Genomic DNA, 9,484 nt, shown 5'->3' on the forward strand with positions numbered 1-9,484 from the left:
AGAGACAAACCCGCGTGCGCAGAGGGAACGCTAGCTGCGTTTGCCAGTTCAGTGGTGCGTTAGAGTGGCTGCTGTGGTCCACTAGCGCAAGCAAAGGCAGAAGATCGTTTCACTTGTGTGCTTTGATTATGACCCTGTCATCGCAGTTTGAGTGGCAAATGGTCACATACAGCATAATTTTTTTTAAAGCAGGTATATGTATAAATGTTTAGTGCAAGTTGCACAGAGATGTCATTTTGGGTGGTTTATGATTAGAGGGGGAGGGCCCGAGACCCCGCACAGGCAGCAAATTGAAAGCGGCTCAGCATTTGGCAGCGACAGTACCACAGTTGCATGCGTGCGGGCGGTAGTGTGAGTGTCGTGCGTTTCGTCGTGTGTGGCTGTTATTGTACAAGGTGAAGTACCGAATCAAAGTGTGCTGAGCCGTACGAACATCCATACGGACTGACCGCATGCCTGTTGGGACACACGTTGCCAGCATGCGGCACGGTCAGGTGAGTTCAGAAATTACGTTTGAGTCGTACATTCAAAACATCAGGTTGACGTTTTCAGTTCCATCAACGAGTCATATATATCAACGAGTATATGACATCATCAACGAGTTCTAACTCAGTGTTGGAAAAATTGCCATTCCTGGTATAATGTATACCAGGAAATTTTGTACTCCAGGATTGTGACTAGGTAAAATGACATATTTTGTACTCCTCTATGACAAGAAAAAGCAGGCTTTGGAAAAACTCATTTTGCCTCTCTGTTTCAGGCAAAATGAAATCAGAAGATGCAACAGCTTGGGACCTGCTGCCTCCAACATGGGCCATATATTGATATGGCTGTGCGTATACACTCTCCAAAACGTAGGGTGGTTACGCACCAGGCTTATACACCCTCCAAAACGGAGGGCGGTTACGCACCGGGCTTACACACCCTCCAAAACGGAGGGCGGTTACGCACCGGGCTTACACACCCTCCAAAATAGAAGGTGGCTGCGTACCGGGCTTATGCACCCTCCAAAAACCTCGGAAAGGATATGCGCACCGCCCCTACGTACACTGCAAATCCTGGAAGACAGCCAGCCCCCTGTCATCCCTGTGTATCGCCATTTCATTTTTGCGTTCATTTTTGTTCATTTTTGCTAAGTGCCAAATGCTTGGCGCGAAAGAGGCAAAATGAGTTCACCAACCTTGACTCACGTCGCTGCGTGTCGCTTGCTATTTCTCAGTTCATCTTATTGATGTTTTGTGGGGGCTTGGGGCGGTGGTTGTTGGATTTAATTATGTGTTCGAAGCTTTTGTGTGGCATGCACGAAAGCTAAAGAAGTGTATTGTGTTCGATGCTGTTTGTGTGTACGGTAGCCATTTGTAAACCAGTTGGTAATGTTAAATGCACAGGTTTTTCTCCATGATTTCAGTGTAAGGCGGCATTGGGCCGCTAGTTGCAGGGAGTTGAGTGCTTTGCCTGCGTCTTGCACTATGCTTGATTGTTTGTGTTGTGTTTCTATAGCTGCATTTTTGAAGACACGTATGAACCTGGTGGTACAAAATATACCACATTATTGTTATTATGTGTTGTAAAGCTGATGCATCACTTCAGTTAATCCAGACACTGCTCAGATGACTAATCTAACTTATGACTTACCAAATTACCCACACTACCCAATGGTAATCAGGAATTAAAAGGCCGCTTGGCCTGTCGATCGCGGACTTTTCAAGATTCATTTCAGGTAGCCAAACCATCTCATTTTAGCGATGCCATTAGTGCGCGATGTCGTGCCCGGTGCCAGTCCAGCGTGCTTGGAGTCTGCTCTGAGCTGCCCAGCTGAGGACGACGCTGCTGCTGCCGATGACAGAGCGGTCCAATCAGTCACGAACCGCGAGCTGAAGGAGCTGAAGGGCCCGCCCGCTCTCGCCTCGGGCGGGCCCTGCGCGTCCTGGCCAAGTTCCTCTGGCCCAGTTCCCACGTGGCGTGGCCCTTCTGGTAGCATCTGGGGCAACGGCGGCGTCGGCGCGACGGGGGTTGGTGGGACGAAACAGCAAACGTCCTCACAACATGTTGCTTGCGTGTTCCTGTGCGCATGTTGTTTCGCCGATCGCCCGCTCTCGCCTCCACTCCTCTTGGCGCGATGAACGATCCTGGCAGGTGGGCCGCCGTCATGGCTGTTCCGGAGCGAAGCACCTGGCGTTGCTTTCACGACGCGAGCTGATCGGCCGGATCGTCAAGCCGAGCTGCATTCATCTCCCGGCCTGATGGACGTGTCTGTTCGCGGGGGGGGGGGGGGGGAGCCCTCGACCATGACCGGCTGGCTCGCTTTCCCATGTTGTGCGCGCGAAACCTCTGGTCCCGGACGGGTGGCATGCAAGACGACGAGGCACGAAAATGTACGCCTACAGAACACCAAAAACTATCCTGTACAGCAGGCGCTAGGGTAACAAAACAGCTTGATTTAAACCTTGGTTTGACCTTCATACATGGCCTTAGGTCAATGTAATTTGCTCATTTAACTGCTGCGTTGTCTGAGAAAGCATCCCAGAGATGTATGGCTTCGTCTAACACTCCGTTGTTACATCAGATGGAAGGATTCCCTAGAAATTGCCTTCGCTGAAACCATGACCTGACTTTGACCTGCCCTAGGTCAGCGACCTTACAAGTTACATCTAAGTTTTTGATGTCAAACAATCTGCTATTTAATTGTTTACAGCTGTGCAAAATTTAGCGCGGCCACGCCGCGCCGTTCGGAAACCACTCTGGAAAAACCTTAGGGGGTCAATTTGACCCCCGCCTGAACGCGTGTTAACTTTGTCGCTGGGAGTGACAGGAAATGTTAGCGGTACTTAACTTGTACTTTGTCGCTGGGAGTGACAGGAGATGTTAGCGGTACTTAACTTGTACTTTGTCGCTGGGAGTGACAGGAGATGTTAGCGGTGCTGAGCTTTGTCGTCGGGAGTGATGGGAAATGTTAGCGTTACTTGACTTTGTCACCGGTAGTGACAGGAAATGTTAGTGGTGCTGAGCTTTGTCGTCGGGAGTGATGGGGAATGTGAGCGGTACTGAACTTTGTCGCCGCGGTAATGAAGGAAATGTTAGCGTTACTTGACTTTGTCACCGGTAGTGACAGGAAATGCGGTCGGCACAATAATTCTCAAATGAGCGTCAGACCCCTTCCCCTGGTCCCATATTCCTACCCATGTAGCCGTTGTAGTATGGCTTGTTTGAACTTTGGCTATGGGTTGTGTGTGGTTGAAGCATGTGCTGAAATGCTCCTTTGGTTTGGGGGCTCATTTCTTCTGCAAGGATTTGCCTCATTTGATATAAATGCTAGTTTCACGGGTACTGGTTCACATTTCAGTCTTGTCGGAATCTCTTGCCATCACCGAGACAATAAATAAGCTTCTTCACCAGCACCTATGGGGCTGGATAATGCGCTTCAGAATCTACACTGCAATGAGACCAAAACGAGTATACTTCTAGCAGGTGTTGAAACTGTGGTGGCTGATAAACCTCAGGAATTACGACTAATAGTTTCCACCACTGAAGGTCTGGAGGCGCTTCGAGACGTACCTGACCTCAGCTGGTAACAGGAGGGCTTGCGTTACTATACTAGTGATCCAAATCGCCGGGAAGACCTGTGCGGTGTCGGCGTGCCTCTGTCCCTAAAATATGGTTCTCCACCTCGAAGGACTGCAAAGGTTCATATTTCCGTTTCTTCCTGATAACTGAAGAGTTCCTGAAGAGTTCTGAAATAAGTTCCAATGGACTCTTTAACGGCGGAAGGGTTAGAAGTGAGCTGAAATTTTCAGATAAAGGAACAGTTAGATTAGGCCAATACAAGGTTCCCATTCCTTCCATTTGTGGTACTTGTATAGGTACGCAAATATGAGTGGCTGTTCCAACTCCAAGTTTGGGCTAGTTACCAGAGTATAGTGGGAATGCATGCAGGAATCGAAGTATTGTTTATTAAAACATGCAGTGAAATAAACGTGGAAATTATGCAATGAAAGGGCTAGGACGTATGAACAGGTACCAGGAGTTTCAGGCGAGGGAAAGGATCGAACTTACTTGAACTCCTAGCACCAACAATCAATGCGTCTACACTCTGCATCACCACGTTCACAGCCAAACTGACTGGGACCGCGCATTGGTGTCAATCATGGACACCTGTGTCAAAATGGGATTAACCATCAGAGCATATGGTCATGCATAGTTAAATGCTCGTTCCTGTTAAACCTGGATCATATATAGTTAATCAAAAGCGGGAAGACCCCACAGCAATCGTTACACCAAATTACTCATAACCCGGTAAGGCATGAGCATGCTGTACAACAAATCTTGGAAATCATGCATAAGGTTGTAGATTGAACTACATATAAGTTTCCTCCTCATGTTGCGTCACTATGGCCTGTTGATCATGCAAGAACGGTAAGCGCACGAGGTCAGTACGGTGCGTTTACCAGTACCCGACCGGCGCCTAGCACTCGCGAGACACCGGTCGGGGTAGCGCTCGGAAGCAGACGCGGAACACATCCGAGTAATATGGTTCGACTATGGTCAGAATCGAGGAGTCAGACGACCGCAGTCCTGCTTTCACGCAGATGAATGGCTGTGGGTAGGGCAACTCGAAGGCACGGTTTCGCCCTTTTTTGGACTAAGGATGGTCGACTCGTTTCGTTGTCTCTCACTTGACCTCAGGCGTGACGGCATGAAGAGGCATAGGTCATGGCATGACCAAGAACCGTTGGGGACCACCCGGGATGCCGGATCATGCACGGCGGTAACTGGGTCAATCCGTTGATATGCGATGCCTTGCAAGAGAACAGGACACAGTCTGTTCCCTTCCGACGCGGTGTACGCCAAGCCTCATGAACTCCTCATGGAGGAATGTTCGGGACTGATAAAGATCCTGCCACTGACGCTTACAGGGAGTGCGACAGGGGACCGGGTCGCCGGACAGGCCGGTCAGGCCGAGTCTCCAGAGCGCGCCGGCCGTGAAGACCGTAAGGCGTGAACGCAAGTCACGCCGGGCGCTCGCTGTCTGCCGAGCGGCTCCACCGTTCCACCGGGCGCGCTGCCTGCCTCCAGGCCTCTAGGGGACGCGCCGTGGGGCGGTGTCTTGCAAGACACCCTCCGGCAGACGGGAGACGAGGGTGTCGAATCACCGGAGGCTATTGCTCCGTGCTGGACGAGGCAATACCAAAGACGCGGGCGCGGCAGCGGAAAGCTGCGAGCGGTGAGCGTGGCCAAGGAATGATTGGCCGCCCATCGTGAACGAGACGCGGGGGAGCGTCGTCCGAACAGGAAGCCTGGAGGTCAGGCGAGGGAACGAGTCGTCGTCCAGCTTCAGACACCCGACGTCGGTGCAGTAGCTGAGTCAGTGCCATTGTGATGAATTAACATGATATGTCTTTAAAAGGATTTAAACTTGGCTTTATTGGATGTGCGCAATGTAATAAATACATTTAATTTAGCTTAACGAGGACTCGCACAGGAATGTCAACTATATCAAGGCGCTGGATAAAGCAAAAGGGTGGTGGGTGGGTGGGGGGGGGGGGGGTGGGGTTCTCACCCGTGTGCGACCCAAGAATGAACGGTGGCATGGGCGCCAGCGGATGTGTATGCTTGGAGTGAGTGTGGTGGGGCGCCGAATGCATGAAGTCCGCGTGGATTGGTTAAGGCCATGGGGACTCCCAGGGTTGTTGTACAGCGGGCCCCTGCCAGTGAAATTCGCCCGTTTGAATGGGATCACTGCCACTTTAGTTGTATTATCAATGCATCTGGTCCCGTTTTTACCCCTTTTATATATCATTGTCAGCTAAACGGTGGAGGTGGGGTAACATGGTCAAGGCGCACAGCCATGCACGGGGTTCATGATGCCTGACCGGACCTACCATCCTGCGAATGCCCCGGTCACCCGCTTCATCCTAGCTCTGTGGCTCACATGAGCGTGTGTTGACGTCGGGTGGACCGGAGTCGCAACGCGCCGAGTCGTGCGTTAACATCATCTGGCTCGTATGCTGACCAATGAGCTCCTCAGTACAAATTCGCTTTTGTGGGGAGGCGTGACAGCGGCAGCCGACGACGCACAGACATCCAGCGGCGGCCCGGCAGCCGCGCAGAGTACGCCCCCTCCCCCCCCCCCCCCCCAACACCACATTTTGTGCCTTGCCATCCCTCTGTCTCACAGGCGGGTTGTAAAATTGTGTGTTTGATCTTCCTTTGATCAAAACCTCTCCATCTTTGCTGTTGTTGGAATTAAGTTTTTAATCATGCTTTTGGAAGCTCACGCTTTTTGTTTCGTGCTCAAGACTTCCGTGGAGTTTGGGCGTATTACGACTCGGAGATCAGCGACAGCGGACGCGGGGCAGCCTTGGGGTTTGCCAAACTGAGAAGCATTATGACGGGAACCACCAGCTGAGTGGAGAATATTTCATTCTTTCCTTAGTCGGTTCCGTTTTTCATCTCCCGGTATTAATATTTCCTTTGGGTCATTAAAGTCCCTGAACAAAGGCGATGATATAATTGTCTTCAGGGACAGGTCCAGAGATGGGAGGGGGGAGGGGGAGGACGGGGCCATAACCCTCCCCTTGAGGCTCCACAAGCTTTTGGTGCCTCGAGGGGCACCAAAATCTCATGTTGACCGGGCACCAAAACTGTCATTTCAGGACACCAGGAGATCTCCTTTCCGCAGATACTAAATTCCAGATGGCACCACAAAGACTCCACACATTTATTCTCAAGAGGCGCCAGATTCCGGGGCCACTACAGTGTTACGTCTCCAACCCTGATAAAATCTTGGGTCGGCCCCTTTGGAGAGAGGACGCCAAAGCTTTCACTCTTTTTGCCTTCTAGTTGAAATATTTCTAGGCATCACCACCTTTGTTTCCAATGGGCAATAGATCAAAGCAGACCTTTTAAAGGTACCAAACTCCACAGCTCCATTGCCTTTTACTCTGACAAAACTCTGGATGTTTCCGGTTGGTGGATGGACCCAAAAACTTTTATTTCGGGGTATCGTGACCATCATGACCTTTTCTTGTCCAGAGGTACCCGATTCCAGGTGGCACCACAAAGGCCCACGGCTCTTCGTTTCCAAGAGACAACAAATTCCAACTGGCACCACAATGCCCGTGCATTTTAACTGGCTAAACTTTGGACGGCTATTCGGGGAAGAAGCATCAAGACATTGATTTCGGGGCGTTATAAGATTTATTTTATAAAGGCATCCAGTTCAAGCGCATCTTTTAAAACGCCCCAGAGCCTTCATTTCTGGTGACACCGAATATTGGGACACCACAATTTCCTTGAGTTTCACTCTAACGAAATGCTGGAGTCATGTGTTTAAGTTAAGCATTTTTTTATCTGATCAGGGTGGCTTCAAGAATTTGTAGACGGCGTTTGTCCTGAAATGATTTTAGAATACGTGTGTTTTCAGTCAGGTCAGAGCGTGGGGGTTTTTGGTTGTGGGTTTTACGCATATGTTGGTGTGGCTCTCCCTCCTGCAGGTGCATAGTCATGGGTCGTGATGGGGATGTTATACTCATACCAATGTAGGTAGAACTGCGGAGCCGGCAGTCTCTGTAAGGGCATTTAAATTCATACACCATATTGGTGCGCTTTAGTTGCTTTTGGTCCGTTGCCAGTCCGTTTTTCGTTATAATGCTGCTAGTTGTTCTGCTTTTGTAATAGATCGTAAATCTTATTTCAGTGTGTTCGTCAGTCGGTGTGATATTTGTCCTAATCATGTTCAGCAAAACTTTTTCACCAACGTCTATGCGGTGGACCAGCTGCAGCAATATTTTAGGGCACGTCCTACAAACGAACGGGTGACAGCCGTGCGTATGCATAATTTCGCTGTATATATATATATATATATATATATACACATATACATATATATATATATATATACACACACTATACATATATATATATATATATATATATATATATATATACACTCCCTTATATATATACTCCCTTATAAAGTCTGAGGTGCGACGGGCAACGCGAGGCCTGCACCAGCAATGTCTGGCATCTGACCTCAAAGCCGACGTTCCTCTCAGCAGCAGAAATCTCCCGATGAGTCCTTGGCATGTGTTGCTCCAATGTCCTCCGTTGACCTCTGAAGCTACGGGTTTGATATCCACAAACAGCAAGCATCCTAGATCGGCAGGGCTTTTTAACTCTATTCCCAGGGAAGCCCTCGATGGTGGCTTCTTAGAAGAGCCGCACAGCACCATAAAAAACGATGATCGGTTACGCTTTTCAAGCCAGTCCGCTTCTCACGACATGAAAGAACGAACGGCAGCCCACAGCTTTGCACGGAATCCAGTTCATTAATACGTGACGAGCATTCGAGCCCATCGGTCCCAAATGACATGACGCTTTAACTCGCCTCGTCGCAAAATGATCATATTCGTCGCAAGATACTGTGGCCAGTCACGATTCCTTCAACTGGTGATAAGCCTAGTTATCTAGAATTTTAAACTGATTAGTATGCGAAGAGAATCTTGACTGAAAAATCTGTAAAAACACTGATCTGAGAGGCATTGAAAAGCAGTGTCACCACCCATCTGTGATGTCAGCATTGATATAGCATAGTTTGTAATATATTTTTATCACCTGCTAAGAACTATTCTGATTAAAGCTGTTATGCTTGGCATATCTTGCGACTCAACTTGAGCGCAAAGCGTTACGACAAGTTGGCGCTTGGTTAGCGTTTCGATATATACTCTTTACGTGCTCCCGATGTAAAAATTAGTGAGGACAGGCCAATAAGCTTGAAACCTCGTCTAGCTCGGATGGTCTGATGGTTCTAAGATGAGTCGTAAATAATTGAGGAGTGGAATGTTGGGGGTGAAAAAGCTTGACGAACCGAACATGATCAGTGACAAAAACAGACACTTTTGCGAGCGAAATGGTGACAAAATCGCGATAATATAAACAGGTTACGACATACCAGACCATATTACAACATTCCACTCCTCAATTATTTACGACTCATCTTAGAACCGACGAAATCATACGAAAGTGGTTTCGCCAATGACCTATTATAAAAGCGGTTTTTGCTGGTTTAGGGAGCGAGCACTGCACAAGTACATTCCAACTGGTGGGTATAAAGCTGTCGCTTTTTTGTCGCATCCTGTCACGATGGCCCAGTATATTTGGATGATTACTGGTGCGTTCTCCCAGCCAGTTTGGCTGAATCTGGGATAGCGTTTGTGATTATGGTTCTCGGACGCCTGCCAGTGTGCTGCGAAGACCTTGCTCATATCGGCCAGTTGATCAAGCTCACTTAGCTAGTTTTATTGCTCACAGACTTTAGGGTGCAATGCAGTGCCGTAGCAGTACGGCCCCGGTCGCCGCCTCATGATATTTCCTTGACCGCCAAAGGTGAGGGACGTTGGCGAATGCCGGGACATGATCTCACACGGGACACACTCACACGTCTGCCTCACATAGGGCAGAGGGCCCGACAGTCTACGAACCGAGG

Source organism: Pollicipes pollicipes, unplaced genomic scaffold, assembly GCF_011947565.3.
Source record: "Pollicipes pollicipes isolate AB1234 unplaced genomic scaffold, Ppol_2.1 Scaffold_4740;HRSCAF=5597_pilon_pilon_pilon, whole genome shotgun sequence".
Taxonomy (NCBI): Eukaryota; Metazoa; Arthropoda; class Thecostraca; order Pollicipedomorpha; family Pollicipedidae; genus Pollicipes; species Pollicipes pollicipes.